At 36.3% G+C, this 7,017-nt stretch overlaps 1 long non-coding RNA gene across 1 annotated transcript; it reads right to left on the bottom strand.

Moving 5' to 3' along the window:
• Nucleotides 1-3,088: 3,088 nt before the first annotated feature.
• Nucleotides 3,089-5,186, bottom strand: LOC107514305. The gene is made up of 3 exons (XR_001597740.2): nt 5,029-5,186; nt 4,638-4,759; nt 3,089-3,587 (listed from the first exon to the last, which is right to left on the bottom strand). It is a non-coding gene; the product is annotated as an uncharacterized LOC107514305 (long non-coding RNA).
• Nucleotides 5,187-7,017: the final 1,831 nt, after the last annotated feature.

Raw genomic sequence — 7,017 nt, 5'->3', positions numbered from 1 at the left:
TTATTTCATGAGAATAGATTCCTAGAAATAGAATTACAATGTCAAAGGATAGAAATATTTTAAATTCTTTTAATATATAATGCCAAATTGCTTTCCAGAATGGTTTAGAAAATTTTTAATTACAGCAACACTATATGAAAATGTCTGTATCACAATATTATGAGCATCATCATCATTATTTACTTTTAAAGTTAAAAGTAGACACCCAACACTATCGTATATGTGTTTGCTAACTAGCAGATTTGAGCATTTTCATACACAGCTGATTGTCATTATTCAAGGTAGTTATTTGAGTCCTCTTATTTTGGTAAATCTAGCTAAACTATTGTCAATTTTGCTATCTTTTCCAAAAACCCAAATCTTGATTTCATCGATCTTCTCAACTGTTTTTATCTATATCATCTATTTCTGCTTTGATCTTTGTTATCTCCTTTCTGCTAACTTTGGGTTTAGTTTGTTCTTTGTTTTCTTGTTCCTTGAAGTATAAAGTTAAGTTATTTATTTGAGATCTTTATCCTTAACGTAAACATTTACCGCTATAAACATTCCTCTTAGCACTGCTTTTGTTGCATCCCACATGTTTTGGTATGTTGTGATTCCATTTTTGTTTGTTTCAGTACAGCATATTTTTTTAAATTTACCTTTTGATTTCATTTTTGATCCATTGGTTGTCCACAAGTGTGATGTTTAATATCTACATATTTGTGAATTTTCCATTGACATCTGTGTGGTCCTTGGTGAGCACCACAGGGGGTGTGCGGAGCTGCAAGGGCTGTTGGGGTTCTCAGCAGCACCTCAAAATCCAGCAGCTAGGGACCAGAGCAAGTTGCAGTAATGGCTGGAGCTGGTGATATGCACTTGGTGGGCTGTTAGGGCCAGCTGTAGGTGCCTTGCAGTGGCAATGGCCAGTTGTAAGCACATATGTGGGGGGGGGGGCGTTGCAGGGCAGGCACCAAGTTCCAGGGTCAACTGAATGTTCGCTGGTAATTCTAGGAGCCTTAGATGTCAGTTTGCACTACCATGGCTGCTGGGTTTCACCTTAGTCACAGGGCAGTGAAGACCAATGATAGAACAGTGATGGCCAATGGTTGGGCTCAGGCCAAGGGTATGCAGGTGCACAACTGGAGGGACTAGCTATAGGTGAACATAGTGGTGCAAGCCAATGACAGAAGGTAGAATCTTATCTGGGACCACAAGCAGCTACAGAGACCTTGTTGCCCTTGGTATAATCTCCCCTAGGCATGGGCAAAGCAGTGGAGGCTAGTGATGGGAATTTGGCCCAGAGGCATGCAGGCGGACAGTAAGAAGGGCTAGCATGCACAGGGAGGTAGGGTCAGCCATGGGTTGGCATCTTGCACTTGCACAGCTACAGAGGCCTGGACTGACCTCCAGGATGGTTCCTGGGCTCCAGCAGGAATCAGGTGGGAGGGCATGGAGAGGGACTCAGGCAGCTGACATTAGCCAATTTGAATAGCGGTAGTGTGAAAGATGGTGAAGTCTGCATTGGGTCCATGGTATTTGTGCTATCTGTTGATTCCTCCAGTGGCAAAAACTGCGGGGTCATCTGCAGAGAATGTCACTGGGCACTGTAGTCATTCTCACTTAATGGCTGACATTGATGGCTCCTGCTTTACTTTCTTGTTCCTAGCTATATTTATAGGTCTCGGAGCTGCCAGTCTCTGGGTCAAGTGAAACCAAAGCGTATCGATCTCTTTTGCAGTGTGCTGAAAGGCTGAGAAAGTTGATTGCTCACCTTCCCTTCCTCTCCTGGACAGATGTCTTTCTAACTGGGAAGTTCCCTGTTGGTGCTGAGCAATGATGGCTTAGGGAATGGGATGATGCAAGCGAATGAAGCCTTTCTTTCCTTTTTGTGCAGTCATTATCAAGTTTTTTGTTCTTTTGTGTTGATGAAGTTTCTTAAGTGGACTCCAAAGCCCTCCCAAAGCTGTTTTTATTCATTTAGATCTATCTAAGTGTAGATCTTTATGGAGGGAGTAGTCTGCAATCTTCCACCTTGCCATTTTGGTGATATCTCTTCTAAATATTTTAATTCATAAATCAATGTATAATATATTTTACTGCTTATGTTCATTTCTGGGATAATAATTTTCAGCTAGAGAATCATGCTAAGTAAGCCTGCACCTAAGGCTAATAATTAGTGTTAATATTTCTGCCTCGTTCTCCTCACGGATTTCCTCAGCCTTTGAAAATCTCTACCTTGAATAGCATTTCCATTAGCTACAACTTATATTTCATTTTATGGTGCTAGTCTCCTATTCTTATCAGAGAGGCTAAACAGAATGTATAACCTACTCCTTAAACTGAATACTTTCCTTCCTAACACATACAGGGTTAGCACCATTTGTTGTGCTTTTTTTAAAACATGTATTTGATCTCTTCCTTTTACTTGTATTTGATCTCTTTCCCAATGATTTGTTTTCTCATTATAGTACCCTAAAACCTATTATGTGAATCTCCCATAGTGAAAAATATCAGTAATTTCAGAGAATGCCAAAAAAATCAACTGATCAAAAAAAATCTTATCTACCGTCACACAACCTAGCCACAATGTTTGCTGAAGCCTCACACTCATGAAAGGCTTCCACAGCTACCACACCTAAGCTTTGTGTGTTTGCTCAGGTCTCTTGTGCACTCACTCAGGGTCCATTTGAGAACAGATACCCACCTTTGAACTCAGTGTCTTAAGCCGTATCACTACACAAGTCAAATACAGCATGGAGGTTCAGTTTCCCAGTTCAGATACAATCATAAAAGGCCAAATAGAAAAATGAAAAACCAGCTTTATTGCAACCATCAAGATTTAATTTCACATAGCCTGGTCTGCACAAAAACTTCAATCTCTAAGTTTTATCATACTCCCTAGATCCCAGTATTTTTCTATTCCTCAAGGTTCCCCAAATGCACTAACTATCGAATTTTGAGAAGGCCTAGTAAATAACAGCCTGAACTGCAAGCAAGATGAGAACTTAGACAAGAGAGGAAGGCACTGCAATATGAGCGAGTATGGAAGAGCCCAGTGGGCCTGCTTATCCCCACCCTCACACATTCCAAGGAGGTCTTAGCCTCTTATCAGCCTGCCCCAAGACGACTCTGTCTGGGAAATAAACACGCTCTCATCTCTGCTTCATTACGGTCTGGGGTAGAGGGAGATAGACAATGATGTTTAAATAATTAAATCTGCCAAAAATGAATAACTGTTGCTCATTATTTACACAAATACTTCTACCTTGGCAGGGAGGAATAAAGGATGGAACAAGAAGCAAGAAGTGCTCTGGAAAAGAGAGGTGTACAAGAGAGGTGCTCCTCCTCTAACACTCGCCTGGTATGTTTATTACAGAAAGTAATGACATAATGATGGAAGATGCTGAAATATGGTAAAAATTCAAATTCTGTGCAGATGAGAATGATGAACATGATGATGATGATGATGATGATGATGATGATGATGATATCATTACTGACTAGATTAAGAGATGGAAAATCTGGTAGAGGGGTAGAGAAGTTACTTGCAATCTAGAGTAAACTCATATTCACTTTCTCCTTTCCTCCACTTTAAGTGTAAGAGCCTACAAAAAAAAAGATTATAACAGAATCATAATATGACTCACCTTGGCAAGTAAAATATGGATTATATCATTGGCTTTTTTTATGGGGGTTTTCATTGTGTCAACAGTAATCTTAGGGCTTCTTAAAAACTCAGTGGATTTCAGCCCCTCTCTATGACTGACCTTTCCTTTTGGAAGGCAAGGTCCCACAAATATGCACCTGGGAGTAATTTCTCTACACAATGTTTTGATCTGAGTGTGAAAAGGCTAAAATATACTGCTTGGGAATATGAAAATAAGTCCAGGGATTTCCAAAAGGTAGAGATCAGCACGTTGGGGAATCAAAAGTTTTTGGGAGGTTACTCTTTGTATAGAATTTGGATTCATAACACAAGACTTGTGAAGAGAAAGAAAAGTAGTTGAGAGTGAGTACGTTCTAACAGTACCTTGAATTTCTTTCAGAACTAAGGAATTTTAACTGAGACCAGATCCCACAATTGAAGAAAGGAGGCAGTTAAAGGTCATGATGTAGAAAAGACCAAAATGACCAGAATCAGCCATTGAAAATGTTTTCTGAAGGGGCATTACCAAAGCCATGGTGAATTTAGAAAGAGAAAGAGTAGAAAGGAGAATGGTGGAGCTATTCATTTGTATATCTGGTAATGAAACTCTGGATGGCTAAAAAAAACAAATCTTTTTTATGTCTTGTGTGTGTGTGTGCGCGTGCATGTGTGTGTGACGCACATGTTTAAAAAACTGCTCACTATTATTAGGCCTCCAGATGATAGCAGTTCCTCCTATAGCTGAAGCATTCCTACCTGTTAAGGAATTCAAGTCTATTAAAGTTTAATGAATTTACTCATTACTGTCGTCTCTTAAGATTCACATTATTTAGGCTCCAGACACAAAAGCATATATTCTTTAATCTTTTTATACTTCTACCTACTCTGCAGGCATCATATTTTAGCATCTATCTAGAATCAGGAAAGACTGCCTTGTCTGTTTGTTCATACTTTAATGTCTTTAATTGTAATAATATAGAAATTTTAGAACACAGTGAAAAAGAAGTACCAAAGAACTTCAGATGTCCTCTTATTCCTTATCGAATATGTCCCCAATACTTTCTTTTCTGCTCATTGTCAGTAGTTGGAAAACTGCAGTCCATGCAATCCAGATCTCTAAACTGGAAGATGCTGCAAGAAATTTCAGTGTGTGAGAAACAGTCTACTGCTCCAGGAAAGCTGAGGGTATATCCTCACTGTTTTCTAATCTTTCCCATAGAAGAAATGGAATCTATTTGTAGCCTCCTCCAGTTTAATCCCATTAAACTTTTTGCAGGTTAATCTCAATAATGTTTACCCAAAATGACCTTCTTTTCTGTCAGGATAAATAGGGTAAGGGCTAAGCCACTTTAACTAAAACAACCAAAAATGTAGTGGATTGAAACAGATTCTTTTCTTACTCAGACAAAGGTGAGAAGTCTTAGTTGGCAGGGTGGCTCTGCTCCAGATGGTCATTCAAAGATATTGATTTTTCCCTCTCATTCCTTTGCTATTCCAGACTGTTGTTCATTTCTGCATGCTTGAAAATGGATTGTAAGCATGTCCATAATCTAGCTCACAAGAACTGGAAAAAGAAAAATATTAAAAGCAATAATTTTCTTTTAAGCAAGTAAAGCTGAAGTTGAAACATATGTAGTTGTAAGATTTTCCTGTTTTACTTAAAGATGTAAACTACTGAACATTTAATGAATAAGTTATATTAATTCCACTATCTTTTCCAGAAAATAGAAGAGGAACATTTCACAACTCATTTTGTGAAATTTGCATTACTCTAATACCAAAGACAAGTACATTACAAGACAACTCTAGAGCAATATACCACATGAATATAGACACAATAATCCTTGACACAATATTAACAAATCCAAATACAGCATTATATGTAAAAAAAAAAAAAAAAAAAAAAAAAGGCATCACATCACAACCAAGTGAAATTCATCTAAGAAGGCAAGTCAGGTTTAAGCATTCAAAAATCAGTCAATGTAATCTACTCTATTAACAGACTAAGAAACAGACCGAGAATACTTACATCGACATCTCAATAGATACAGAAAAAACATTTTATAAAATTCAACATCCCTTTATGATTAAAATAGCTCTTAGCAAACTAAAAATAGAAGATAACTTAATAAAGTGTATTTACCAAAAAAATAATAAAATAAAACTTGCCTAATATTTAATGATGAAAGACTGAATACTGTCCACCTAAGAACTGAAAGAAGGCAAGGATGTCCTCCCTCACTTCTGCTATAAATATCATACTGTAAGTCCTAGCCAAAACAATAAGATAATAAAAGTAAATAAAAGGCATAAAGTTTGGGAAAAAAGAGATAAAACTGTCTTTACTCACAGACAAATGATTATGTATGTAAAAGTTACAAATATTTAATAAAATAGTTCCTCGGTCAAATAAATGAGTTTAGCAAGATTGTGGGATACCAAGTCAACATACAAAAGTTTATCATGTTTCTATATATCAGTTATGAACAATTGGAAGTTGAAACCAAAAAAAAAGAATATTTAAAACAGCACTCCAAAATATGAAGGTTATGTACAAATCCAAGAAAATGTGTGCAGAATCATTATGCTGAAAACTACCAAACACTGATGAAAAAAATCAAGAAGATCTAAATGAAAGGAGATATCATGTTTAGAGATTGGAAAACTTGATGTTATTATTACGTCAATGGCCCTACTTGGTGTACAGATCCACTGTAACCTCAATCTAAATTAACAAACTTTTTTTTTGTAGATATTGACAAATCGACTTCAAAATTTATATTGAAGTCAAAGAAACTCAAAAATCAAAAATAATTTTGAAAAGAGGAACAAATTAGAAGATCATATTATCATATTTCAAGACAATATAAAGTTATAGTAATCAAAGTAGTATGGTTTTTTGATTAAATAAATCAATGGGATAGACTAGAGTCTAGACTAAGAAACACAAAATGATAGTGAATCGATATTTGACCCAGGTGAAAAGGCAATTAAGTGGAAAGAGGCAAGTATTTTCACAAATACTGCTAAAACAATTGGATATCCATTTCCAATTTGAACAATTTGAATCTTGAACTCTGCCTTGTTTATTTTACAAAAATTAATTAAAATAGATTATAGTCCTAAATGTAAAGTCTCAAAATTATAAATATTCTCAAAGAAATGATGGAAGAAAGTCTTTGTGACCTTTGGTTAGTCAAAGGTCGTATATTTGACACCAAAAGCATGATCTGTAAAAAAAAAAAAAAAGGAGATAAATAAATGTCATAAAAACTCAACACTTTTACTCTCTGAAGGACATTGTTCAGAAAATAATTTTTTAAGTCACAGATTGGGAGAAGATACTTGCAAATTACACATTTGACAAAGGAATTTTATTAAGAGTTTAA

Source organism: Rousettus aegyptiacus, unplaced genomic scaffold, assembly GCF_014176215.1.
Source record: "Rousettus aegyptiacus isolate mRouAeg1 unplaced genomic scaffold, mRouAeg1.p scaffold_m13_p_1, whole genome shotgun sequence".
In the NCBI taxonomy this organism is placed as follows: Eukaryota; Metazoa; Chordata; class Mammalia; order Chiroptera; family Pteropodidae; genus Rousettus; species Rousettus aegyptiacus.
This window is presented reverse-complemented; position numbering and strand designations above follow the sequence as displayed.